General features: G+C 44.5%; 1 protein-coding gene across 1 annotated transcript in view; it reads right to left on the bottom strand.

Moving 5' to 3' along the window:
• FAM169B (family with sequence similarity 169 member B) overlaps positions 1 to 5,795 on the bottom strand; it is an 84,014-nt gene extending 78,219 nt beyond the window's left edge. Inside the window, exon 1 of the mRNA XM_023220912.1 lies at positions 5,769 to 5,795. The gene's annotated coding sequence lies outside the window, so the exon portion shown is untranslated. The remainder of the gene's footprint in view (positions 1 to 5,768) is intronic.
• Positions 5,796 to 27,587: the final 21,792 nt, after the last annotated feature.

The raw sequence follows: 27,587 nt of genomic DNA, 5'->3' as shown, positions 1-27,587 counted from the left end.
CACTATAAGGTATGTGCTGTTATCGTTGCCAGTCTAGAGATGACAATACCAAGGCCAGAGAGGTTAAGACACTTGCTCAAGGTCACACAGCTAGTAAGTGAGTGGTAGACATTCACACAGGCTGTCTGGCTCACTGCCTGGCAGCTCTAGACTCACACTCTGGACTCCAGAATCCCAATGCAGGATTCATTCTGCTTCTCAGGGTGTGCTTATTCTAATACTCACTCCAGAAGGGGTTGTCTTTTTTTTTTTAATCTATTTTATTCTTTCAATAACATTCTACTCTGTAAATTAGATTTTACAGAGCTCTTCGCCAAGGAAGATCACGCATACTTTCTCCCCAGTGGGAAGACAGAAAACCCCAGATGAGGCCCCAGCTCCTTCCCTAAGTGAGGCATAGTAAGCCAGAGCTGCTTCCTGTTATGTGTCAGGGTCATCTTCCAAAACATCTACAGGGTACATGCCTGCTGGGGTGAAAGAGGCAAGAAAGGACATTAGTTTTACTCTTTTGTGAAAGGAAAGTAACCTATTTCTTGAGGAGTTTTTTAAAAAGTTAACACTTGGGCTGGGCGCGGTGGCTCACGCCTGTAATCCCAGCACTTTGGGAGGTGGAGGCGGGAGGATCACAAGGTCACGAGATCGAGATCATCCTGGCTAACATGGTGAAACCCCGTCTCTACTAAAAAAAAAAATACAAAAAATTAGCCGGGCGTGGCAGCGGGCGCCTGTAATCCCAGCTGCTTGGGAGGCTGAGGCAGGAGAATGGCATGAACCCAGGAGGTGGAGCTTGCAGTGAGCCAAGATGGCGCCACTGCACTCCAGACTGGGTGAGAGAGTGAGACTCTGTCTCAAAAAAAAAAAAAAAAAAAAAGTGAACATTTGCTCTAAAAATTATGTTCACCTATTTTTAAATTTTTTTTTTCCAGAGTCAGGGTCTGGCTATGTTGCCCAGCTGGACTTGAACTCCTGGGCTCAAGTGATCCTCTGAAGTAGCTGGGACCACAGACACATTGCACCTTGCCCAGCTCACCTATTTTTTAAAAAAAATAAAACAAACAAACAAACAAAAAAATAGCAGCACAGCAGACAGTACCAAAGAAAACAGAAGACATTCCTGACGGCAGGGTTGGCCCCAACCCCAAGAAGATGAAGCATGAGCCCTCTTAGATGGCTGTAAAGTCAGCCTAGAGACCATGTAAACACTCTGGTACCCTCAACATGAGACTAACGGGATAGAACTTGATAACTTAGTCAAAATCCAGCTTGAGTTATTATTTCGCTAGCTTATGTTGGCCGTGCAGATTCATAAGATTATGTCAATTCTTCTGCTTTAATTGGGCTACTCTTTGTAAGACTCTGTAAGAACACTGCTAGTATGACTTACACAACTACATGTCCACACACAGATGGGCTATCGTACATATTAATGTGCTGGTTATTCGTCAACTCTTCCTCTGCATCTCTTTCCTCTCACCTTACTTTTGGAGGTAAATTATATCCTTGAATACTCAGATGATGTTTTGTGTGTGTGACAGAGTCTCATTCTGTTGCCCAGGCTGGAGTGCAGTGGTGCGATCTTGGCTCACTGCAACCTCGGCCTCCGGGTTTCAAGCAATTCTTGTCCCACAGCCTCCCAAGTAGCTGGGACGACAGGCACACACCACCATGCCTGGCTAGTTTTTGTATTTTCAGTAGAGCTGGGGTTTCACCATGTTGGCCAGGCTGGTCTTGAACTTCTGACCTCAAGAGATCCGCCTGCCTCAGCCTCCCAAAGTGCTGGGGTTATAGGCGTGAGCCACCACACCCGGCCAGCTCAAACAAATAGATAGCATCCAACTTCAGCTGAGAAGCAGCAGTCGGTTTCCCATTCTGCAGCAACCAAAGTCTGCCTGGCATGTCCCCAGGTGGGGAGGGGACTGTATCCCCAATCTGTGGACTCCACCTCAGCCTCTGATTCACCTCTGAGCATCCCATAGGGGAAGGAGGCTGCCACAGCAACTGGCTCCTCTTCCTCCTCCTCCTCCTCCAAGGTAAGCCTGGATGTAAACACCCACTTCGTGCCCCTTGTGGAACAGCAGCTTCCCCTGCTTGTTTCAGAAGCACCATTCTCCCTGCCAATCACTATTCTGGAATCAAAGACTGCAATAAGTGGCAAAATGTGTCAAGTCTTCAGTCCACTAAGTTTGCCTAGGAGGAATTGTACTGCTGGGAATAGTTCCTGGAGGGAGAGGAATAGTTCCTGGAGGGAAAGGCTCCTATCTTTGGAGGATGTTGACAGCTTCAGTGGACCAGGACTCAGCCTCTGCAGAAGCCTAACTTCCTTGTCTCCCACTTTCCAGGGTGAAAATATCATGGACATACAGAGTGGTAAATAAACAGCTGAGTAAACACATTCTTCCAGCCCCCTGGCCTGAACCTACGGGCCTTCCCTACACCTTACTGGGCCCTCCAGGTGCACAGCTTAGGAGCCAGATGGATTCGCAATGGCACCCCAGTTCCTTACTCAGGGACCACTTAGATCTGCCACAAAGACCAAACTGAGCCTATACCACCTCTCTCCCATTGTCCTGACATTCATCCCTTAGCTCAGGGCCTCAGCATCTTTTCTTTTCTTTTCTTTATTTATTTATTTATTTTTTTTTTTTGAGACAGGGTCTCACTCTGTCATCCAGGCTGGAGTGCAGGGGTATGATTTCAGCTCACCATAGCCTCAACCTCCCAGGCTCAAGGGCTCCTCCCACCTCAGCCCCCGAGGTAGCTGGGGCTACAGGTGCAAGCCACCATGCACGGATCATATTTGTTGGTGGTGGTGGTTTGTTTATTTTATTATTATTATTATTTTCCTTAGAGACAGGGTTTTGCCATGTTGGCCAGGCTGGTCTCAAACTCCTGGACTCAAGCAATCCACCCACTTCAACCTCCCAAAGTGCCGGGATTATGAGCTTGAGCCACTGGGCCAGGCCCTCAGCATCTTGTAACAACTACCTGCTCCATCCACCCATCCGCCCTCCCTCCATCACCAATTAAAATCACAGCAGCAGCTGACATCTTTTGGGCTCCAGTTGCCAACAAGATGCTGAGCACTCCACACCCGTGATCTCACTGAATCCTGCTTAACTCATTTACACAAGAGGAAACTGAGGCCTCTAGAGGATAATACCTGGCCAGTAGGGGACAGCACTGGGGCATAAGCCCAGGTCTATCTGATTTCAAAATCTGTGTAAAACATTCAGATGGGGCTACTGACCCGATCAAAACAGCCCCCTTTACCAAGCTCAAATGCCATTTAAAAGTCCCAGGTCAGGCCAGGTGTAGTGGCTCACACTTGTAATCACAGCACTTTGGGAGGCCGAGGTGGGTGGATCACCTGAGGCCCGGAGTTCGAGACTAGCCTGACCAACATGGTGAAATCTCATTTATACTAAAAATACAAAAATTAGCTGGGCATGGTGCCAGGCGCCTATAGTCCCAGCTACTCAGGAGGCCGAGGCAGAAGAATCATTTGAGCCCCGGAGGCAGAGGGTGCAGCGAGTTGAGATCGTACCACTGCACTCTAATCTGGGCGACAAGAGTGAAACTGTCTTAGAAAAAAAAAAAAATCCCAGGTTCCTCCCCTGCAGCACCCAGGGTGCCCTATGCCCTCTGCTGCAGGGCTCTCTCTGTCTGTCCATCCTCAAGGCCCATCTCACGTGCAGCCAGCTCTCTCCTGGAGCCCTAAAACACAAGGGCAAGGACTCTGGGGGACACTGAGTCCTGTGTTCAGCCTAGGATAGGATGAGCACATGCGGGCCACGTCCTCTGTCTTGCAGGACTCCCTAACTCACACCTTAACTCTGTCTCAGAGCGGTCACTCCCCATCTCACAACGAGAGGAGCTGGGGCATGCTGAGTACAACACAGCTTCCCTCCCCTCCCCAGCCCACCATGAAGACCCCTTCCTATGCTTTTCCCATACAAAGCATTTAGTCCATTTGGGTGGTTGTTCAACTAAGCGCTCTGTTGAAACTGCTATTCATTTCAACTCACTGGGCAAGTGGCTTCCCACAAGTCTGAAAAAAGATTCACTGAATGTTCAAAGAAATTAAGAAAAACAAACTGGAGAGAGGGCTGCTTCCACCCTGGGGCCTGCACGCATGCTGCATGCTCCTCCCATGGAAACCAACTTCAATAGCTACCTTTCTCAAAACACACCCAGGAACTCCAGCGTTAAGGGGCAAGGAGAGATCTGACCTTGATTTTCACTCTCCTGTCGCTGGCCCTGTGTTCTGGGAAAGATGTTTGTCAGATCTGGACCACCTGTCTCCTACAGTGAGGTTGCAAGTTCAACCAAAGAGCTTGATTAACCAGCCCCATGAAGACGCTGACCTTGGCCCCTTGTGAATTGACCTCCTGCCAGGGGAGTGCAAAGACACTGTGGTCATTTGGTTTGCAGGGAGGGGGGCACCTCACCCAAGGCCATCAGGTCTGAGGCCTGGGTGCTCAGGGTCCTGCCTGATTCTTGCAGGAAGCCTAGGGTTGCTTGGCATCATTTCTGTTCACATGTGATCAGGAGAAATGCAATGAACGTTTTGCTCCTTCCACACCCTGGAATCGTTTCCCCGGCAGGTTATGCTGTGGGGGCTGTCACACTCCCTCAAAGAACTCAGTGGGCTCTGTCCCAGGGCACCCACTGCCCCAGAGCTCTAGTGCTTGGGCAGCCAAGAGGCCACAGGGACAGGTCCCTGGGGGAGTGTTCTCAGCACTGAGGCCACCAGGATCAGCAGACACAGCCCAGTTCAATGATCCTGAGAGTGAGGGCAGCATCAGGCCCACCTCCGGAGAGCAGGGTCCCAGAGGCCACATAAATTAACCCTCCCAGACCACAGCAAACTGGGGGAGAGCTTAATGCTCACAAAGTAACGCGGCACCCAGAGGCTTGGTTCCCTTTTAAAGACTGAAAGCAGGACGCAGTCCCCTGTGTTCCCAGGAAAAAGAGCCACAGAGCAGGCGCCAGGGCCACCTCTCCCGGGCCGTCCCTCAACGCAGCCTGGTGACAAGGGGCACCAGACTGAGGCCTGCAGCTCCAACCCACACTAAGGCCCCAGGCTGCCCAGCGTTTTTTGTTCAAATTAATTCTCTTCTCTGAGGGATACTTCCCTCTCACGCGGAGAATGTTTGGGTTGGCTTTCTGGAAAACTGGGTGGGAGTGAAAAATAGGAGCTGCTTAAGGCATGAGGGGAGGGAGGATGCAACACTCACTAGGAAGAAAGATACCCCTCCCTACCCCGGGCGAAAGAAACCCTCCTCATTACCCAAAAGAAAGACCCCTCCATCTCCATTCCAGGAAGAATGAACACACACACACACACACACACACACACACACACACACACACACCCCTGCCCTGCCCTGCGAGCAAGGAAGTGCCTCTCCCCCGCTCACAACCCCTTCACTCCCCGAAAACCCGCAAGGCTGAGCTTTGGGAAGTAAACAAGTCCGGGGCTTTATGCAGGCGCTGGGGGCCCAGCCAGGCCGCTACACTCGCTCCGCTGGTGACGGGAGGCACAGGCTTCCAGATGTGAAATGCTAACAGGCTTTAATGGCTTGAACTGAACAGGAAATATTTTTCCAAAGCCAAAAGAATGTAATCTTTTCAGTACAATGTAAAATGCTTTTATGAAAAAGGCACAGAGTTAAAACAATAATTCACTGCAGACTGTAAAGAAACTGAAACCCCCCAGCAAACCCCAAATATAAGAATTCCCTTTAAGCATATGTTGACGCAGTTACCTTAAAAACAAAAATAATGGTGCGTCTTAACGTGTTCTTTAGGGAAAATACTCAAATCATTCAGAATCTTTGTATCAAAGCTTGGGTTCCCAGAGTTGCAGCAATAGAGTAATTCACTCCCTCAGCCACTGCCTGTCCCATCAGCCGCTACGCACGGCTGGGTCAGCCACTGCTGATCAGTCCAGCAAGGCCTAATGTGCAAGGCCTACCACCTTTTGGTCCTTTCTGTGTAAACTGCAAGGCCAACTAATGAAGATCTTGAACGGGATCAATGTTCTGCAATTAATCATTGATTTAGTATCACTAGTAAAATACTCTCTTCAAAGACTGCCTTACCACAAAGGTTAGCAAAATCTTTTCATTTTAACAAATGTGATTTGTATCATATGGACCCATTATTTTAAGAAACATTACCAAAGGTACTTTAAATTTTAAATTTCTGCAATTAATCATTGATTTAGTATCACTAGTAAAATACTCTCTTCAAAGACTGCCTTACCACAAAGGTTAGCAAAATCTTTTCATTTTAACAAATGTAATTTGTATCATATGGACCCATTATTTTAAGAAACATTACCAAAGGTATTTTAAATTTTACTAGCCCCACTCTTAGAAACTTGGACTTTGCCGAAAGCCACTACCTGGCAGTAACTATGAGGCAACATGTCATGGGAAAAGCTGGCTGAAATCATTTGATTTTTTTTTAGTAACGTGGGCTGTCATTCTTCAACTACAGTAAGAACAATTCTTGCTCCGGATAATATGAACACATTTCTAAGGATACAAAATTATGAAGTAGTATTCAAGTCTTTTTTTTTTTTTTTTTTTTTTTTTTTTTTTGAGGCAGGGTGTCACTCTGTTGTTCAGGCCAGAGTGCAGTGGTGCAGTCACGGCTCATTGCAGCCTCCACCTCCCAGGCTCAAACAATCCTCCTGCCTCATTTTTAAATTTTTTTGTGGAGACAAGGTCTCACTACATGCTGATCTCAAACTCCTTGGCTCAAGCAATCCTCCCACCTTGACCTCTCAAAGTGCTGGCTGGGCTTACAGGTGTGAGCCATTGCACCTGGCCATCAAGTCATATATGTATGTTGGGAGCAAGCCCCCCAAAATCTGGCCATAAACTGGCCCCAAAACTGGCCATAAACAAAATCTCTGCAGCACTGTAACATGTTCATAATGGCCCTAACGCCCAAGCTGGAAGGCTGTGGGTTTACGGGAATGAGGGCAAGGACCACCTGGCCCACCCAGGGTGGAAAACCACTTAAAGGCATTCTTAAGCCACAAACAATAGAATGAGCGATCTGTGCCTTAAGGACATGCTCCTGTTGCAGTTAACTAGCCCAACCTAGTCCTTTAATTTGTCCCATCCCTTCATTTCCCATAAGGGATACCTTTAGTTAATATCTATAGAAACAATGCTAATGACTGGTTTGCTGTTAATAAATATGTGGGTAAATCTCTGTTTGGGGCTCTCAGCTCTGAAGGCTGTGAGACCCCTGATTTCCCACTTCACACCTCTATATTTCTGTGTGTGTGTCTCTAATTCCTCTAGCACTGCTGGCTTAGGGTCTCCCTGACCGAGCTGGTCTCGGCATATATATATATATATATATTTTTTTTTTTTGAGATAGAGTTTCACTCTTGTCACCCATGCTGGAGTGCAGTGGTGCAATCTTGGCTCACCGCAACCTCCGCCTCCCAGTTCAAGCAATTCTCCTGCCTCAACCTCCCAAGTAGCTGGGATTACAGGTGCCCACCACCATGCCCAGCTGAATTTTTTGTATTTTTAGTAGAGACAGGTTTTCACCATGTTGGGCAGGCTTGTCTGGAACTCCTGACCTCAGCTGATCCACCCACCTCGGCCTCCCAAGGGGCTGGGATTACAGGCATGAGCCACTGCTCCCAGCCTCAAGTCCTATTTTTAAGTAATAGTTAAGAATAGATATTGCTTATACAAAATCATTTTTTATTTTTGTTCTTCTTTATTTTGTCACATAAGTGGTCTGTTTCTTCACAAATCAATTTTCTTGTAAAAGGAATTTATTGTAGAAGAAATCCTCATTAAATAAGAAATCTGCCCTGGGTGGGTGGTGGTGGGGAGTTAAATGACTAATTTTGGGCTTAGCAGAGAGCATGAAAACTAGTTTCTAATCAGAAAGAGGACAACATCAGAAAATATAGGAAGCTTCCGCAAGGGTCTGAACCCAGCTGTCCTACACACCCACGGTAGTGGCGTAGCATCTAAAGGGAGAATAGTTCCAAATGCCACCTCAGCAGCTCAGAATCCAGAACCAGAAATGCATCAGGGGCCCCGATTTCTAGGGAGTCGTGCACTTCACAGGACAGTCCAGTCCCCAGAGCTGTGTGTTCTTAAGCTGTATGCTTTAAGAAAACTCAATACTCACAAATGCAAACTTCATTCTGAGCCTCCAAACCTCACCACATGATGCTTTAAAACTCAGAGCTACTTTTAACTTAAAGTATGCTTATGTTTAATTTTTTTTAAGGAAGGCTGTTGGATTCAGTAAGGAATGCCCACAGTTGTGCAAGGCAGTGCCAGGCATTTATTTAATATCAGAGAATCTGAGGTTTTGTGCAGTCATCACTACAACCTCGCCGGTATCATGCTGGCCTTTTCCCAAGTGCATCTGCGGAACGCTAACTCCACAAGCTATGCTTGAGATGCGCTCATGAAAGGGAGTTTCCGAAGTCAGCAAGATTAGAAAAGGGTGGCATGCCGCGCCTATCAGAAATCGAGGACTTTTGGAAATCCTGCAACAGAGTTTGCTTAACTCAGCATTTATTTCCCAAATGTATTTAACTAGAGACGCTTTGTCCCAGAATGTTGACAGGTAACAAAACCACCTTGGAGAAGAGTGCTTTGGAGTGATGTCACAGTGAAGGACCCATCACTGTCAGACAGAGGGCAAACAGGCAAGCACCCGAAGTTCAAGGTCAGAGCGTAAGAACTCAGGGCCATTTGAAAGAGCCATGGTGACAGCAGTACATCCCTCTACACAGAGGAGGAGAGAACAGAAGGTAAGGCAAATAAACACTTGGATATTTTTGTTGTTTTTTGAAGAGCATTTGATTGCCAAAATATTCTTAGCAAAGAATTTTTTTTAAGTTGGACGACAGAATGTAGAATATGTTAGAATTTCTTGAGCAGACGAGCAAAATTGTCAGGGAATGAGGAGGCGCTGCTGGAGGTCTGCAGGTGGTGGCGGTGAAGGTTCTATTACCCAGTAATTGACAGGCAGCCTGTTGCTCTGTTATCACATATTTAGTATTGGACAACTTGCAACTTGTCATTGGCTTGACTGAAAATAAATCACTTTTCCCAAATCTAAGAAGGTAAAATATGCAGATGACTTTCTGTGCCACCCACAAAAAGGTTTATATAATCCCAATTGCTTTTAATAAGAAGGTCTTATAATCTGAGCATTGTTACTTCTTACTTTTAGGCACTTTTACAAGATAAAACTACCTTTTCCCTTTGAATCAATCAAAAGGAGATGAGGTGGGAATAAAACATACTGTTCCTTTTACATTCAAAGAGGTGTCACGTCTGGGGACCAATGGGTCTCTACATTTGGGGCAGACAGGAGGATATAACACCTCGAATATCTGCTTCCTTTTGGATGGTAACCAAAGACAGGTCCTGACCTTGACCCCGTGCAGGAAGCTCAGGCTTCCCTCACCACTGACCTTGAGCCACCCCATCCCTGTGGTCATCATGATGTTGCCCTATTTGTCTAACCTTTACCAGGAAGGAAGAGGGCTTTGGCACACGCACAGGAAAACACGGAAAGCCCGACTTTTCGTATCCTGAATTTAATTGACCAAGAACTTGTAAAAATACCAAGTCCCAGTGTCAGTAATACCACAACACCATGCGGTGGCCCCAAAGCTGGTGGGAAAATGCTGTGGTGGAACAACTGTCCAGCATGGATCCGGAGCCCTAAACCACACAGCACACATGAGAAGAAAAACAACCCCTCATCACCATGATACATTTGCCCATTAGTCACAGAATAACATTTCTCAGAACTTACCCCCAAATTGTGTCTATTAATGGGCGTTACAAACTGTCATCCAAAAATCACATCCTTACATGTTCATCTATTACATTTCAAACAATAAAACCTCTGAAAAGGAAAAAATGTTTTTCTGTTTGGCATGCCTCATTCTGTGCAAGCAATAAGGAGACTTGAAAGCACATTGGTCCTCGTCTGCATAGCTCAGTTCTGGACTAAGTTGGTGCACACCGTCTAAGTACTTCGACTCCAGATACGCTGCCCTCAAAAAATGAATGATGTTGAACATGTTTATCCTAAACTTAGAAAATGATTTACTCAGGGAAAAAGGAGTCACTTCCAAATAATTGAAAATGTATTAAGATGACTATGTTTTTACAAGGGCACTGAACTCATTTGTGTAAAACTGAAAAGTAAATGAGGAAATACATGCAGAATACTAATATTTGTATCAAGGTTGCAATATTGGTACCAATTCAGTTTTAAATTGAAGAAATAGTAAAGGAATGTAACATTCTGCCTTCTGTGAATAAACAATATTTCTGAAGTACTTACTGGGAGAAAATGTATGATATTACAAAATTTGGTGATATGTTCCTATATTAAAACGTACTCTTTTACGCCTGTAATCCCAGCACTTTGGGAAGCCGAGGCGGGCAGACCACGAGGTCAGCAGATCAAGACCATCCTGGCTAACATGGTGAAACCCCATCTCTACTAAAAATACAAAAAGTTAGCTGGGCATGGTGGCAGGCGCCTATAGTCCCAGCTACTCGGGAGGCTGAGTTAGGAGAATCACTTGAAGCCGGGAGGTGGAGGTTGCAGTAAGCTAAGATCACACCACTGCACTCCAGCCCGGAAGACAGAGCAAGACTCTGTCTCCAAAAAAAAAAGTGCTCTTTTAAACCTTATATTTGCATAGAGTTTTCCAGTTTACCAAGGGCTTTCAAATTTCCTCTCTTGTTTGAAACTTACATCAACCCTACGAAGGCAAAGAAGCACGAAGTCCTAACCCCATTTTTCAGGTGTGGAAACAGAAGTTCAAAAACAAGAAGTTATTAGTAATGAGGCTGGGGCTCAAACCCAGGTCTTGAGATTTCTAGCAGAGCCTTCACTGACTCACCTACTTACTAATTTCTATTGTCCTACCCACACACTGTGCAAACGGCAGCCAGGGCTCAGCATTGCACTTTTGAAAATACCACTAAACTAACTTGCACACCCACGTTCATAGCAGCATTATTCACCATAGCCCAAAGATAGAAGCAACTCAAGTGTCCATTGATGGGTGAGTGGATAAACAGAATATGGTATACACATACAATGGAATATTATTCAGACTTGAAAAGGAATGAAATTCTGACTCATGTTACAACATGGATGAACTTTGAGGACATTATGCTAAGTGAAATAAGCCAGTTACAAAAGGACACGTGCTGAATGATTCCACTTATATGAGGTACCTAAAATAGGCAAATTCATAGAGACAGAAAATAGCAGTTATCAGGGGTTTTGGGGAAGGAAGAGTGGAGAGCTTTGTTTAATGTTTGCAGAGTTTCTGTTTGGGATGATTTAAAAAATCCTGGAGATAGATGGTGATGAAGCTTGCACAACAATGTGAATTTACTTAATGCCAGTTAAAAATGGCTAAGATGGTAAATTTTACGTTATGTATATTTTAACACAATAAATAAAATGTCGGCGGGCACGGTGGCTCATGACTGTAATCCCAGCACTTTGGGAGGTCGGGGGGGTTGGATCACCTGAGGTCAGGAGTTCAAGACCAGCCTGGCCAACATGGTGAAATCCCATCTCTACTAAAAATACAAATAATTAGCCGGGCATGGTAGCAGGTGCCTGTAATCCCAGCTACTTGGGAGGCTGAAGCAGGAGAATCACTTGAACCCTGGAGGCGGAGGTTGCAGTGAGCCAAGATCACATCACTCCACTCCAGCCTGGGCAACAAGAGGAAAACTCCGTCTCAAAAAATAAAATAAAATAAAATAAAATAGGCCAGGCGCAGTGACTCAGCCTGTAATCCCAGCACTTTGGGAGCCTGAGGTGGGTGGATCATGAGGTCAGAAGATCGAGACCATCCTGGCTAACACGGTGAAACCCCATCTCTACTGAAACTACAAAAAATTAGCCAGATGTGTTGGCATGCGCCTGTAGTCCCAGCTACTCAGGAGGGTAAGGCAGGAGAATTGCTTGAACCTGGGAGGTGGAGGTTGCAGTGAGCTGAGATCACACTACTGCACTCCAGCCTGGCAACAGAGCGAGACTCCGTCTCAAAAAACAAACAAACAAAAAAAACTAAATAAATTTAAAAAAATAAAATGTTGAAAACACTGAATATCTGGCCCCTTCCTTCAAAAGTTTTGTTTTATATGGAAAAGCATGACACATTATTATTTTAGATTGTTTTCACGGAGGTAAAATACATATAACATAAAGTTTCTCACTTAAACATTTTTAAGTATACAGTTCTGTGGCATTATGTACATTCACACTGTTGTGCAATCATCATCCCACCTAGCTCCAGAACCTTCTCATTTTACCAACTAAACTTCTGTACTCCCTGTACAGAAGTGACTAACCCTCCCTGGCAACAGCCATCCCACTTTCTAACTCTATCAATATCACTACTCTAGGTGTTTCAGATAAGTGGAATCTTACAATATTTGTCTTTTTGCAACTGGTTAGTTTCATCTATGTCTTCAAGGTTCATCTATGTTGTAGCGCATGTCAGAATTTTCTTCCTTTTTAAAGCTGAATAATATTTTTTTCAGATTATTAGGTTTATTGAAACCATCCTCTTTTTATCATACATATAGACCACATTTTGTTTGCCCATTCGTCTAGCAGTGGACACTTGGGTTGTTTTCACCTCCTGGCTATTGTGAAGAAGGCTGATGTGAACACAGGTGTACAAATATCTGCTCAAGTCCCTGCTTTCAATTATTTTGGGTATATATTCAGAAGCAGGATTGCTGGATCATACAGTAATTCTGTTTACTTCTTTGAGGAACTTCTACACTGTTTTCTGCAGCAGTGACACCATTTTACATTTCCATCAGCAATGCCCAAGGATTTACATTTCTCCACATCCTCAGCAACACCTGTCATTTTTTGTGTTTTTGTTTGGTGGTTGTTGTTGTTGTTATTTTGTTTGTTTATTTTGAGATGGAGTCTTGGTCTGTTGCCCAGGCTGGAGTGCCATGGTACAATCTTGGGTCACTGCAACCTCCGCCTCCTGGGTTCAAGTGATTCTCCTGCCTCAGCCTCCCAAGTAGCTGGGATTACAGGTGCTCACCATGACGCCTGGCTAACTTTTTGTATTTTTAGTAGAGACGGGATTTCACCATGTTGACAGGCTGGTTTCAAACTGCTGACCTCAGGTGATCCACCCACCTCAGCCTCCCAAAGTGCTGGGATTACAGGCGTGAGCCACCATGCCCAGCCAGTTCTCATGTTTTTGTGACTTGCATTTCTCTAATGATTAGTTATGTTGAGCATCTTTTCATAAGCTTATTGGCCATGAATACATCTTCTTTGAAGACATGTCTATTCAAGGCTGGGCACAGTGGCTCACGCTTGTAATCCCAGAACTTTGGGAGGCCAAGGCAGGTGGATCACTTGAGGTCAGGAGTTCAAGACCAACCCTGGCCGACATGATGAAAACACAGGAGGCAGAGGTTGCAGTGAGCTGAGGTCGTGCCACTGCACTCCAGCCTGGGCAACAGAGCAGGACATCATCAAAAAAAAAAAAAAAAAGAAAAGAAAAGAAAGGAAAGGAAGAAAGAAAGAAAAAGAAAGAAGGAAAGAAAGAGAGAGAAATATCTGTCTGTTCAAATCCTTTGCCCATGCATTCATAATTTTTAACATCAACTTTGAAAAACTTGCAAGAGGCAGAAAGATAGATATTCATTCAGCAGGAGATAAGTAAGTGTGTGTGTGTGTGTGTGTGTTTTGCTTCCTCTAGAATACACTGCAATAGGCAACCAAATCAGAGAATCAGAGTGCCAAGAGTTCAGGCAAGATACAATGACAACTTAGTCTAGTGATGGCATTGAAGATGGAAAGAGCGAGATGGGAGACTTGAGCCAGGTTTTGGCAACAGACGTGGCAGGACTTGCTGCTAAGCTACAGATGCAGGGTGAGGGCCAAGCTGACCTTCTCCTTTAACTCTTCCCCTCAATAAAATTCAACTGGCAGCTTCCAAATTGTGACAGACTAAGACTGTTTCCAGGGTTCCTTTATAAACCTATTAAGATCCCAGCCTTCCCAAAGGGTTAAACTGATGAACACACCAACACAAGAATGAGATGCACATTACTCTAAAACAACAAATATTTTTAAGGTATTTTAAACTGAGCAAGTATGAAAAGGCAAATGAAATGCCCACAAGAGGATGGCTTTCATATATTAGATTGAAACCTGGAGAAACTCAAAAAATGATACCATGACTCTCCTCAATATTAGGCCACCCAGATGTTTGGACATGTGGGCAAGGGACCCATTTTGAAATCATTCAGACTTGACTTCAAAAATCCCTGAGCACATGATTAAAGAAATTGCCAGGGAAGAATAAGCATAAACTACAGAATTGGACCCACAAAGACCACAGATATTAAAACTATTTCATATAGAAGATAATGATATTATATAAGTTTCAAGACATTTAAATAAAGAATTTAAAGGGCCAAGATTTTTCAAATTGCCCAATAAGATTCCAGGGGGAAAGAACTTCTAGAAAAGAGTGTCTTTAATAGCCAATAAACTGGAAAATGTGTCTGAAGAAATTACCCAGAATGCAGCACAGATGAACACACAGATGGAAAACTTGAAAGGCAGGTTAAAAGAAAGGAAGACTAGAATGACGAAGCCCAGTAACTATCTAAATGAGGTTCCAGATGGAGAAATTAGAATGAGGAAGAGTCAAGATTTGAAAAAATAATGCTTGAAATTTTTCCAGAATTAATGAAAAACATCTACCCTAACATTCTGGAATTCCAACCAATCCCCAAAGCAGGGAAAATAAGGGAAAAGTCCCCACTTAAACACACAGTAGTCAAACTGCAAAACAATAAACACAAAAAGATGACTATAAAAGGAGCCAGAAGGGCTGGGCATGGTGGCTCATGCCTGTAATCCCAACACTTTGGGAGGCCGAGGAGGGTGGATCACCTGAGGTCAGAAGTTCAAGACCAGCCTGACCAATACGGTAAAACTCCATCTCTATTAAAATTACAAAAATTAGCCAGGCATGGTGGCATGCGCCTGTAGTCCCAGCTACTAGGAAGCTGAAGCACGAGAATCGCTTGAACCTGGGAGGCGGAAGTTGCAGTGAGCTGAGATCATGCCACTGCACTCTAGCCTGGGCGACAGAGAGAGACTGTGTTTCAAAAAAAAAAAAGAGCCAGGAGGAAATGACAGATCCTTTCAAGAGAATGGCAATTAGGACCAGGCACCATGGCTCACGCCCATAATCCCAACACTCTGGGAGGCCAAGGCAGGCAGATCACCTGAGGTCAGCAGTTCGAGACCAGCCTTGCCAACATGGTGAAATCCCCATCTCTACTAAAAATACAAAAATTAGCCAGACGTGGTGGCACGCACCTGTAGTTCCAGCTACCTGGGAGGCTGAGATGGAAGAATTGCTTGAACCCAGGAGGCAGAGGTTGCAATGAGCCGAGATCATACCACTACACTCCGGCCTGGGCAACAGAGCAACACACTACCTCAAAAAAAAAAAAAAGAAAAAGAAAATGGCAATTAGATTGACTGCTGCCTTCTTAAGAGCAACTATGGAGCCAGGAGACAATGAAGTACTATTTTTTAAAGTGGTAGAAGAAAAATAACTTTCATTCTCCATCTAGCAAAAGTAACTTCCAAGTCTGAGGCAAATAAAGCAATATTTAGAAAAATAAGACCCGAGGAAATTTGCTACAAGAAGATCCCCCTAACGTTATTTCTAAAGGATGCCCATCAGGGTATAGAAAAATGACTCTCGAAGAAGAGGTGATGGTTGCCATGCATGCATGAGGGCAGACCCCACTGCCACCACCCCAGTGAAGCACTTTGGCAGGCACCCCCCACTGGAGTGCTGTGGCCAGTGGACTGGGAACACACAGGCCCCTGCAGTGCAGCAGGTACTTAACCTTGAGGGGCCAGAGAACAAAGCCATAGGCCTGGTCCCAGCCTCCCAGGGTTAGAGCACACAGCCTAGTCAGGCTGAGCTGTGCCTTTGGCCCCTGAAATCTTCCAGAAGCCAAGCCAGTTGACTGAACCCACCTTATACCACAGTCAAACCCTTAAGGGCATCAAGGAAGATAAAAGCAAAAAATCCATGGAAAGGACAGCAACTTCAAAGATTAAAGGAAAATCAACCCACACAGAAGAGAAAGAACCAGCAAAAGAACTCTGTCAACTCAAAAAGCCAGTCTCTTCTCACTCCAAATGACCACACTAGTTCACTTTAAACGGTTCTTAACCAGATTGAAATGACTGAAATGACAGTCTGATAGGATAGGAATGAATCTGTATAGGAATGAAAACCATCAAGATTCAGCAGAAAGTTGAAACCCAATTCAAGGAATCTAAGGAATCCAATAAAATAATACAAGAGCTGAAAGATAAAATAGGCATTTTAAGAAATAACCAGGCAGGGCATGGTGGCTCAGGCCTGTAATCCTAGCACTTTGGAAGGCTGAAGCTGGTGGATCGCTTGAGCTCAGGAGTTTGAGATCAGCCCGGGCAACATGGTGAAACTCCATCTCTACAAAATTACAAAAATTATCTGGGCCTGGTGGTGTGCACCTGTAGTCCCAGCTACCTGGGAGGCTGAAGTGGAAGGATCTCTTGAGCTGGGGAGGCAGAGGTTGCAGTGAGCCAAGATCATGCCACTGCACTCCAGCCTGGGCAACAGAACCAGAACTTGTCTCAAAAAAAGAAAGAAGGAAAGAGGGAAGGCGAGGGAAGGCAAGGAAAGGGAAAGGGAAGGGGAAGGCAAGGTAAAAGGAAGGGAAAGGAAGGGAAGGGAAAGGATAAGGAAAGGCTGGAAAGGGAAGGGAAGGGATAGGGAAGGTCTGAGAAGGGAAGGGAAGGGAAGGGATAGGGAAGGGTTAGGGAAGAGAGAAAAGAAAGAAAAGAAAGATCAGATTGCTACCATGAGAGGACAAGAGAACGTGGTCCCCTTGGTGCGGGCCATGGTGGAAGATCAGGCCCCAGCCTCACCTCAGGGGCAGGGACGGCAAGGAGCATGGGACAGGGGGATCCAGTCTGCATTGCATCAAAATTTTGTTTTGTATTTTGTTTTTAATTTTCAGATGAATAATTCAGTGGCTATGCCAAGGTTGAAATATTTTTCTGTTTTCAGTAAGATGTGAGAAAAGGAAATGAATTTTAATGAAATGTTTTGGTTTACTTTATCTGAGGCTTCCAGTGTAATGGGATTCCCACGCCCTAAACAGATGTCAGCTGTTTTATCCTCTTGCCTGCAAAAGGCAACAGAGAGCTGGGGCTCCCCTGCTCAGCCCTCTTGCACCCACCTCCCCTATTTCCCAGATGGGCAGGACTACCTGTGAGCGCAGCACTGGGAGAACTTTGAATGTCCCAGTCATTTAGAAAACTAAAACTGCAAGTGATGATTATGATGTCTTCACAGATGCAGACCAACAGGTCTCCATAGGTGAGACCAAAGCACCTGTTCCAGGTTCCTGGGGCCTGTGCATCCCTGCCCTGCCAGGAGGCTCAGACTTTGGCAGATGGCCTACGCTCTCTGAGCCAACGACTCCCAGGAAGAACTTGAGTGTCATAAAATTCTGAAAACAAGATTTAAGGAGAGGTGGAGAAATGTGGCAAGATCTCTAAGGAGAATGCAGAGCTGTCAGGTGGAGGTGATGTCACAGACGTCTGAAAATCTGCCAGAGCATGAGCTAACTTATAGCTGCAGGCTCAGGACATGTTTCTGAGCAGAAGTTTCTGAACTAAGTTGGCAACTAACAGACCACATAAATTCCCTTAAAGGGGATTACTGATGGGATTCCTTCTGATTCAATAAAACACCTGCCCAAAATGAGCTGTCATCAATGGATCCATCAAAGGAATGATACACTGAGCCCTTCCCAAGTGTTCGTGCAGTCGGGGATGAAGAGGCGAAGATAACCAGACCCTGCCTGCAAGGGCTTATGAGAATATGCTTGTTGAGGCAGCGACTCTGCATGACAAACTGAAGAAAACCCAAAGAACATCTGTAACCAAGTGCTCCTTGCCTAGATTCTCAACTGCCACCATCCCTGGGGTGTCGCCATGTCTAGAGACCCGAGTGAATATCTGAAAAGAAAAAAAGAAGAGTAGTTGTTGAAAGAACATGGCTATAAAAGATTTATGTGGCCACTGGGGGCTCATAATAATTATCTTTTCATATCCTTTGCCAGTTAAGATTTTCAAATCACATTTGTATCATTGTTCCCCTGGTATGAAAGGGTGAAGGTCTTTGTCCTGGTTTTACTGGTGATTTAGAGCACTGGGATTCCCAATCCCAGCTTCCCAGCAGCAACTATGCTTGCCTTTCCTGTATTGTGAAGGGGTTGTCCAGCAGGCAGAAAACCCGAAGACTGGAGGACTCTAACGAAAGCCACACCAGAGCCTCCCCTACTCCTTCTTTTTCCCTAGGTCTAGTTCTCCAACACGGGAAATGTCCCAAGCCTTCCTAGTGGAATGTGACTGTGTCACTCACCTTCCCATAGGTGGCCAGCAAAATGAGAAATGCTGTTAATCAACTTTCAATGTCCTCTCTGCCCAGCGCTTTGATTCCAACAGCCTGTAAATGCTGTTTCTACACTGGATTAGTCCTTCAACTCCACCACACACGCTGTCTACTGTGCTCAGTTTCATCAACCTGCATTACCTAGAGGCCAAGCAGACACCATCGTCCTCCCTTGGGGATGAGAGGGTGATGGAGGGGACCTCAGGAGCCCAGCAGGAACAATGTCTGTCTCCGCAGGCTTTGCAGAGATCCTGGAATATGATAATGTGGAGGGCAGAGGCAGGTGGGAGAGGCATGTGTAGATCAGGCTTGAGGAATGGATCTGGTCAGGAAAAATGGGGTCAACAGAGCAAACAAAGCACACCAGTGTGTAGACAGCTGCAACTAAGGGATGAATGAATCAATAAAAACCTGTAGGAATGTAATATAATGCAGAAAAACATAACTACCCCTTTCTCTGCCATTAGACAAGCTGATTCTCATTTACATGGGAGCAACAAACAAGAAAGACTGGACAGAAAAGCTGTGAAAAAATACAATGAGAAGGAAAATTTCCCTGCCAATAGAACAGACTACAAAGTCTTCGTAATTAAAACAGTGAGGAAATGGCCCAGTGTCCACAAAAAATCCAGAAAGAGACCCAGAGACATACAGAAATATATCTGGTGACTCATTTCAGAGGAGGTAAATGTTAACATTTTAAATACATGGTGCTAGGACAAACGGATAACCATCAAAAAGACAGAGCTGGATCCACACCTCACACTGTACATGAGGATAAATTCCAAATGCATTGAAATTTAAACGTGAAAAATGAAATTTTAACAGTGTAGGAAGAAAACATGAACAAATTTATTTGGAACTTTTGTGTAGAAAGGCCTGTCTATGATTTTAAAGATCCAGAAGCCATAAACAAAAAAAAATGATTATATAAAAATAAAAAGCTTCTAGAGAGGGAAAAATATCATAGCAAAACCAGAAGATAGGTAAATGAGAAAAAAACATTTTCAACTCATACCTTCTTAATATATAAGGACTTCCTAGAAATTGAGAATATGAAAAACCTATAGCCCAACAAAAAAGAGGCAAAAGATTGGAATAGAGAGTTCACAAAAAAGAAATACAAATGGCTCTTTTTTGAGACAGAGTCTCGCTAAGGTTGGAGTGCAGTGGCACAATCTCAGCTCACTGCAACCTCCACCTCTCAGCCGTTTTCTTTTGTTTTTTGTTTTTTTTTCTGAGAGATGGTCTTGCTTTCATGCCCAGGCTGAAGTGCAGTGGCTCCATCATAGCTCACTGTAACCTTGAACTCCTGCGTTCAAGCAATCTTCCTGCCTCAGCTTTCTGAGTGGACAGGACTACAGGTGTGCACCACCACACTCAGCTAATTTTTAAAATTTTTTTTAAAGACAAAGACAGGGTCTCGTTATGTTGCCCATGCTGGGCTCTTAAATTTATAAAGGATGTTTGATGAAGAAAATGCACATTTAAAACTACACTGAGATACCATCTTTTATACATCAGCTTGGAAAAATCCAAAAGTTTCAGAACACTCTACAGATGTCTGTGCACAAACCTAGCTCACGGAAAGAAAAAATGGTTCCATTCTTGTAGAAGGCAATCTGGTACTTAAACGTCTAACAGGATGGCTAATGTACTACTGTTGCCCAGTGATCCCACCTCTGGGAATTCAGCCACAGCTGCACATGGACAAAATTATGCATGAACAAGATCTATCATCGTAACATTATCACAAGGAGGAATATTGGAAACATCTCAAGTGTCCATCAATGGGACAGCAGTTAAATAAACCTTGTAACACCATACAACTGTTAGAAAAAATGAATGAGGGGCATTCTGTATCCTAATATGGAAAATTCTCCATAGTATAGTCGGGGGGAAAGCAAGTCTTAGAACAGTATGCTATCTTTTCTGAAAGAAAAAGGAGAGATAAGATTGCATATTCATGTTGGCATGGATTTGCATAAACAACACAAGAGTAATACACAGGAAACTAATAAAAGTGGTTATGGGGGCTTGGGATGGAACAGAGTAGCCAGGGGTGGGGCGAGGACTGAGACTTTTGGTCTGCATCTGGTCCCGAAGGGGAATCCAAAGTCTTCCCAGAGGAACCAAGTGGATGAATTAAATTTCAAATTTAAAAAACAGGGTCGGGCACAGTGGCAGTGGCTCACACCTGTAATCCTAGCACTTTGGGAGGCTGAGGCAGGAGAATCTTTTGAGACCAGGAGTTCAACACCAGCCTGGCCTCAAATATCAAATAGTGAGACCCCCGTCTCTACAAAAGTAAAGAAACTAACCTGGCAAGGTGGTGAACCTGCAGTCCCAGGTACTTGAGAGGCTGAGTGGGGAGGATCACCTGGGCCCAGCAGTCAGAGGCTGTAGTGAGTTGTAATCACACCACTGCACTCCAACCTGGGTGACAGAGCAAGACCTTGTCTCTAAAAACAAACAAACAAATAAACAAAACAACAAAAACAACCAAACAAGCAATCAAATTAAAAAAAAGAAAAAGTCAATAGGAAGAAATTCAAATGACAAAGAACTTACTCTGAATCTCTGCTCCATCCTCCAGATCTTTAATCTGAGTTCCATCCCTCATCCTGTCAAAACTCAACAAGGAGTTCCAAGTTTGGAGTTGGTGTTTCCTGAGAAAATCAGTTACAGGTGATTTGCAGGTTTAGCCTGGCTATTTGTGCAGTCTAAATGTCCAAGCCAGATTTCTACAAGACAGTAAGATTACACTACGACAGTGGGAGCATACATGTATGTCTCTCCTATTTCTGATGTTATGTTATAAATATTTAAAATAAAGCAATCTGGCCAGGTGCGGCATCTCATGCCCGTAATCCCAGCCCTTTGGGAGGCCTAGATGAGTGGATCACTTGAGGTCAGGAATTCGAGACCAACCTGGCCAACATGATGAAATTCTGTCTCTATTAAAATTGCAAAAATTAGTCGGGTGTGGTGGAGCGCACCCTGTAGTCCCAGCTACTCAGGAGGCTTGCTTGAGAATTGCTTGAGCCAGGAGGTGGAGGTTGCAGTGAGCAGAGATCGTGCCACTGCACTCCAGCCTAGGCAACAGAGAGAGACTCTGTCTCAAAAAAATAGAAATAAAAATAAATAAATAATATATAAAAATAAAAATAAAATAAAGCAATCCTTTATGATGTTTTAAAAGACTATGAAAGATGTATTTACAAGGTAGTTCCCTGCATGTTTTCTGAGCGTGTATTGTGGAGAAGGCTCTGCGTCAGACCTCAGGGCCCCCTTGCTACTAGGAGAACCAGCAAAGTCCCTGTGGGCTGGGTCTTCCCCAGTACGCTGTGCTGTAGCTCAAGCCACTCACCTTCATATTCTGTGCCCTGGCCACACAGGTCTCCTGTTAATTTCTTGCCTTCACCTGTGCTCTGCTAGATACTGTTCACGCTGCTGTCTGCCTTCCCTCACTATCTGACAGGCTGACTTCTATTCACATCTCAGGTCTCAGCTGAAGAGCCTCTCTTCACACAAAGCACACCCGTGGTTGCCAGGGGCTGGGTTGGGGGTCCTGGAAAATGACTGCTCAGGGGGACAGAATTTCTTTCTGGGTTGATGAAAATGTTCTGAAATTAGACAATACTGATGGTTATAAAACTCTGTGAAAATGCTAAAAACCACTGAACTGCAACACTTTAAGAGGCAAATTTTATGGTACGTGAATAATATTAAATCATTCTTTAAAAATCCCTTCTTAACTGGGTGCAATGGCTCACACCTGTGGTCTTAGCTACTTAGGAGACCGTGGTCAGAGGATTGCTTGAGGCCAGGAGTTTGAGATCAGCCTGGGTAACATAGTAAGATTCCCCAATCTCTACCAAAAAAAAAAAATTAAAATTAAAATTAGCTGGGCATTAGTGGCATGCCCCTGTGGTCCCAGCTACTCAGGAGGCTGAAGTGAGAGGATCACCTGAGCCCAGGAGTTTGAGGCTGCAGTGAGCTACGATTGCACAACTGCTCTCCAGCCTAGGTGACAGAGCCCCGTTTAAAAAAAAAAAAAAAATTCCCTTCTTCGAGGAAGTCCTCCTAGGTACACCTGGACACTCTACCTCAGAGGACTCTGTAACACCCATTACAGCAGATACCACAATTATAAATAGTAATGGTGTTGCTGGTTACTAAATGCAGTAGGATACTGAGGGTGTGGTAGGAAGAGTACATTGTCAATAATTTAAAAATAAGAATAGGCCGGGCACAGTGGCTCTCACCTGTAATCCCAGCACTTTGGGAGGCTGAGACGGGTGGATCACGAGGTCAGGAGATTGAGACCACCCTGGCTAACTCGGTGAAACCCCGTCTCTACTAAAAACACAAAAAGTTAGCCGGGTGTGGTGGCGGGCACCTGTAGTCCCAGCTACTTGGGAGGCTGAGGAGGAGAATGGCATGAACCCGGGAGTTGGAACTTCTAGTGAGCCGAGATTGTGCCACTGCACTCCAGCCTGGGCGACAGAGTGAGACTCTGTCTCAAAAAAAGAAAAAAAAAAGAAAAAAAAACCAAGAATAAAACCAACTAAAAATTGATCTTCTCTTTACCATGCTATGTTCTGGCAGTTCTAAGTAACATCAGTGACAAAAGTCACCTCCCCTCCTCAAATATTTTTTGGTTTAAGTTCTAAATAATTGCAGGGACTACTGTTGAGTTTGAGTGATATGCTTGTAAGCTTCAAATTAACACATTCTAATTACTTATCCTTTAATAAGCATTATCATTCTACATATAACTTAATTCAGAAAATTCCTAATTACAGCAGTCCTCCACAGATGAACTCAAGCAATAGGGTTTGTTTGTTTGTTTTTGAAATGTTTGTTACTATAACAATTTGGAGTGGCTCAGCTAGCATTTCCAGCCCTGTGATACTATTTATGCCTGCCTTTAAAGTGTAGAATCAAAGTAAACACTGATAGCACACTGATAATAGAGAAAGAAAACAGAACTTGATGTAGCTCAATTCTCTCACTCTATGTGACTGCGTGAGTTTTGATCTGTGTTTTAAAATTTGAAACAGTGAAACAGTGAGAAGTACAAGTTGTAATATTTTTGTTTGATGAATGCAAATTTTAGTCCATGTATAAAATATTTAATTAAATTTGACACTTAAGTTTATTCTTTTCTTCTAATTGTTGTTTGTTTTAAACTAAAGGACAAGGCCAGGCACCGTGGCTTACACCTGTAATCCCAGCACTTTGGGAGGCCGAGGTGGGCAGATCACGAGGTCAGGAGATTGAGACCATCCTGGCTAACACGGTGAAACTCCATCTCTACTAAAAAATACAAAAACTTAGCCGGATATGGTGGCGGGCACCTGTAATCCCAGCTACTTGGGAGGCTGAGGCAGGAGAATGGTGTGAAGCCAGGAGGCAGAGCTTGCAGTGAGCGGAGATAGTGCCACTGCACTCCAGCCTGGGCTACAGAGTGAGACTCTGCTCAAAAAAAAAAAAAAAAAAAAAAAAAAAAAAACACTAAAAGACAAATTAAAAACAATTGTTACAACAACATTAGTAGTTGACTAAGCTCTACCTTTTACACAGTTCACTTACAGAGAAAGGAAGAAACAAGAGAGACAAAGAGAGAAACAGAGGGAGAGAGAGAGAGACAGAAAGTCAAAGAAGGAAAGAGAGGAAGAGACAAAGAAGGAGTCAGAGAGAGAGAGACAAAGGAGAAGTCGAAGAGAAAGAAAGAGAGATGGAAGTAGTAAAGAAAAAAAACTAACCTATTCCTTTAAAAGCCAGGGTAAATTTCTGTCTACCCAGCCACGGTATATTCTTCTTATGTGGAATGTTGACCTATATCTGCCTCCCCACTAACTGGACAGGTACCTGCACCTTAGTCTTTCTAAGTCCCAACATTAACATTGCCCCAGGAAATCAGACCTTATCAGTACCCCTCAAAGCTCAAATCCATCAGCACAGAGCCATACAACTATTACCCCTACCTATAGGATTAGGAATGGCTACTGCTACAGGAACCGGAATAGCCGGTTTATCTACTTCATCATCCTACTACCACACACTCTCAAAGGACTTCTCAGACAGTTTGCAAGAAATAACGAAATCTATCCTTACTCTACAATCCCAAATAGACTCTTTGGCAGCAGTGACCTTCCAAAACTGCTGAGGCCTAGACCTCCTCACTGCTGAGAAAGGAGGACTCTGCACCTTCTTAGGGGAAGAGTGTTGTTTTTACACTAACCAGTCAGGGATAGTACAAGATGCCACCCGGCGTTTACAGAAAAAGGCTTCTGAAATCAGACAAAGCCTTTCAAACTCTTATACCTCTGGAGTTGGGCAACATGGCGTCTCCTCTTTCTAGGTCCTGTGGCAGCCATCTTGCTGTTCCTCGCCTTTGGGCCCTGTATTTTTAACCTTCTTGTCAAATTTGTTTCCTCTAGAATTGAGGCCATCAAGCTACAAATGGTCTTACAAATGGAACCCCAAATAAGTTCAACTAACAACTTCTACTGAAGACCCCTGGACCGACCCGCTAGCACTTTCACTGGCCTAGAGAGCTCCCCTCTGGAGGACACTACAACTGCAGGGCCCCTTCATGGCCTTTAATCCAGCAGGAAATAGCTAAAGCAGTCATTGGCCAAATTCCCAACAGCAGTCGGGTGTCCTGTTTGGGGGGGGATTGAGAGGTGACAACATGCTAGCAGCCCTTACTCTTGGTGCCTCCTCGGCCTCGGCATCCACTCTGGCAGGGCTTGAGGAGCCCTTCAGCCCACCATGGCACCATGGGAGCCCCTCTCTGGGCTGGCTGAGGCCAGAGCCAGCTCCCTCTACTTGGGGGAGGTGTGGAGGGAGAGGCGCAGGCAGGAATGGGGGCTGCACATGGCTCTCTCTGGCCAGCCCAAGTTCCTGGTGGGTGTAGGCTGGGCGGTCACTGGCAGCTGCTGACTGGCGCCACAGGCCCTGGGCAGGGGCAGTGAGGGGCTTAGCCCCTGGGCCAGCAGCTGCAGAGGGCGCACCAGGACCCCCAGCAGTGACGGCCCACCTGCGCTGCACTCAAATTCTACCCCGGTCTCAGCTGCCTCTCTGCGGGGCAGGGCTCAGGACCTGCAGCCCGCCATGCCCAAAACTAGCGCCCCAACCCCTGCTTCCACTGGCCGAGCCTCCCCGACTAGCGCTGCCCCCTGCTCCACGGCGCCGAGTCCCATCAACTGCCCAGGGGCTGAGGAGTGGGGGTGCATGGCACAGGACTGGCAGGCAGCTCCCCCCGTGGCGCTGGCACAGGATCCACTAGGCGAAGCCAGCTGGGCTCCTGAGTCTAGTGGGGACTTGGAGAAGTTTTATGTCTAGCTAAGGGATTGTATATACACCAGTCAGCACTGTGTGTCTGCTCAAGGTTTGTAAATACACCAGTCAGCACTCTGTATCTAGGTAACCTAGTGGTGACTTCCAGAACTTTTCTGTCTAGCACTCTGTGTCTAGCTCAGGGATTGTAAATGCACCAATCAGCACTCTGTCAAAATGGACCAATCTGCTCTCTGTAAAATGGACCAATCAGCAAGATGTGGGTGGGGCCAGATAAGGGAATAAAAGCAGGCTGCCCCAGCTAGCCAGCAGCAACCTGCTTGGGGTTCCCTTCCACAGTGTGGAAGGTTTGTTCTTTTGTTCTTTACAGTAAATCTTGCTGCTGCTCAGTCTTTGGGGCCACGCCACCTTTAAGAGCTGTAACACTCACTGCAAAGGTCTGCAGATTCACTCCTGAAGCCAGCAAGATCACACACCCACCGGAAGGAAGAAGCTCCAGACACATCTGAACATCTGAAAGAACAAACTCTGGACACACCATCTTTAAGAACTGTAACACTCACCACGAGGGTCTGCAGCTTCATTCTTGAAGTCAGTGAGACCAAGAACCTACCAATTCCGGACACATTAACTAGTTACTGAACAATTATTTACATAAAATAATGTTACATGAGGCTATAACCAAAATATTAATGTTTAATCTTTCATAAATATAAAACTGATTGAATAACTGGATTGAGTTTTTTCCCCTTTTTTGCATGATAATTTATTTTTATTCATTTATTTACAAGATTATATAAAGATTCAATAAAAGGATATTTCCAGTGTTTGCATTTATTTTCTATCTATTTTTGTTGTTCATTTCATGTTATGATTATTGCTAAAAAATAATTTAAGCATATAGAGATTATTTTCTAACACTACCTTTATTAAACTGTAATATTCATGAAGATATATTAATGAGCTACACACATTCTTTACTATATTTCTAAATATTCTCAATGTACATCAAATACATAATAAGGATGTATATTTTGAAGAATATTCATATTTATTTAAAATATCTAAAAAAAATGTTTAATGCAAGGCTTTGGTAAATTGCTAAGTTTGGTGAATTAATTGTTTGATGATTTAGCCATTCAGTGATTTGTTTTTTGCCCCGTGAGATAGATAGTTTTATCTTTACCTCCATGGGAAAACTGAGGTACAGGGTATGTAAAATATTTGTCTATGGCCAGAAAACCAGTAAGAAGAGCTATGATCTCAACCAAGACCTTCTAATTCTAGCCGTTATACTATATTGCTTCCTCACATACCTCCCATTAAAACTAAAGTTGACCATGAAATACCATACAGCTATAACTTCATCAGAAATGCTGCCTCGGTGAGGATGAATAGCCACATGGGACTACAGACCCCCGTCTACACACCTATGAGTCTAGCTCACACTTCAGCCTAGTCATCAAGAATTAGAGATCACACAGGGGCAACTCATCAAATGCCAAGGACATGTGTCCAAGGTGGTTCACTGGGTCCATCCTCTGGGCCAGGTTTTTTATCATGTTAGGTTCATTCCTGCCTTAGGGCCTTTGCACACACAGTTTTGTTGTTGTTGTTGTTTTGGTTATTTTTGTTTTTGAGATGGAATCTTGCTCTGTCGTCCAGTCTGGAGTGGAATGGCATGATCTCAGCTCACTGC

The sequence above is a fragment of the Piliocolobus tephrosceles genome, chromosome 6 (assembly GCF_002776525.5).
Source record: "Piliocolobus tephrosceles isolate RC106 chromosome 6, ASM277652v3, whole genome shotgun sequence".
Classification (NCBI taxonomy): domain Eukaryota; kingdom Metazoa; phylum Chordata; class Mammalia; order Primates; family Cercopithecidae; genus Piliocolobus; species Piliocolobus tephrosceles.
This window is presented reverse-complemented; position numbering and strand designations above follow the sequence as displayed.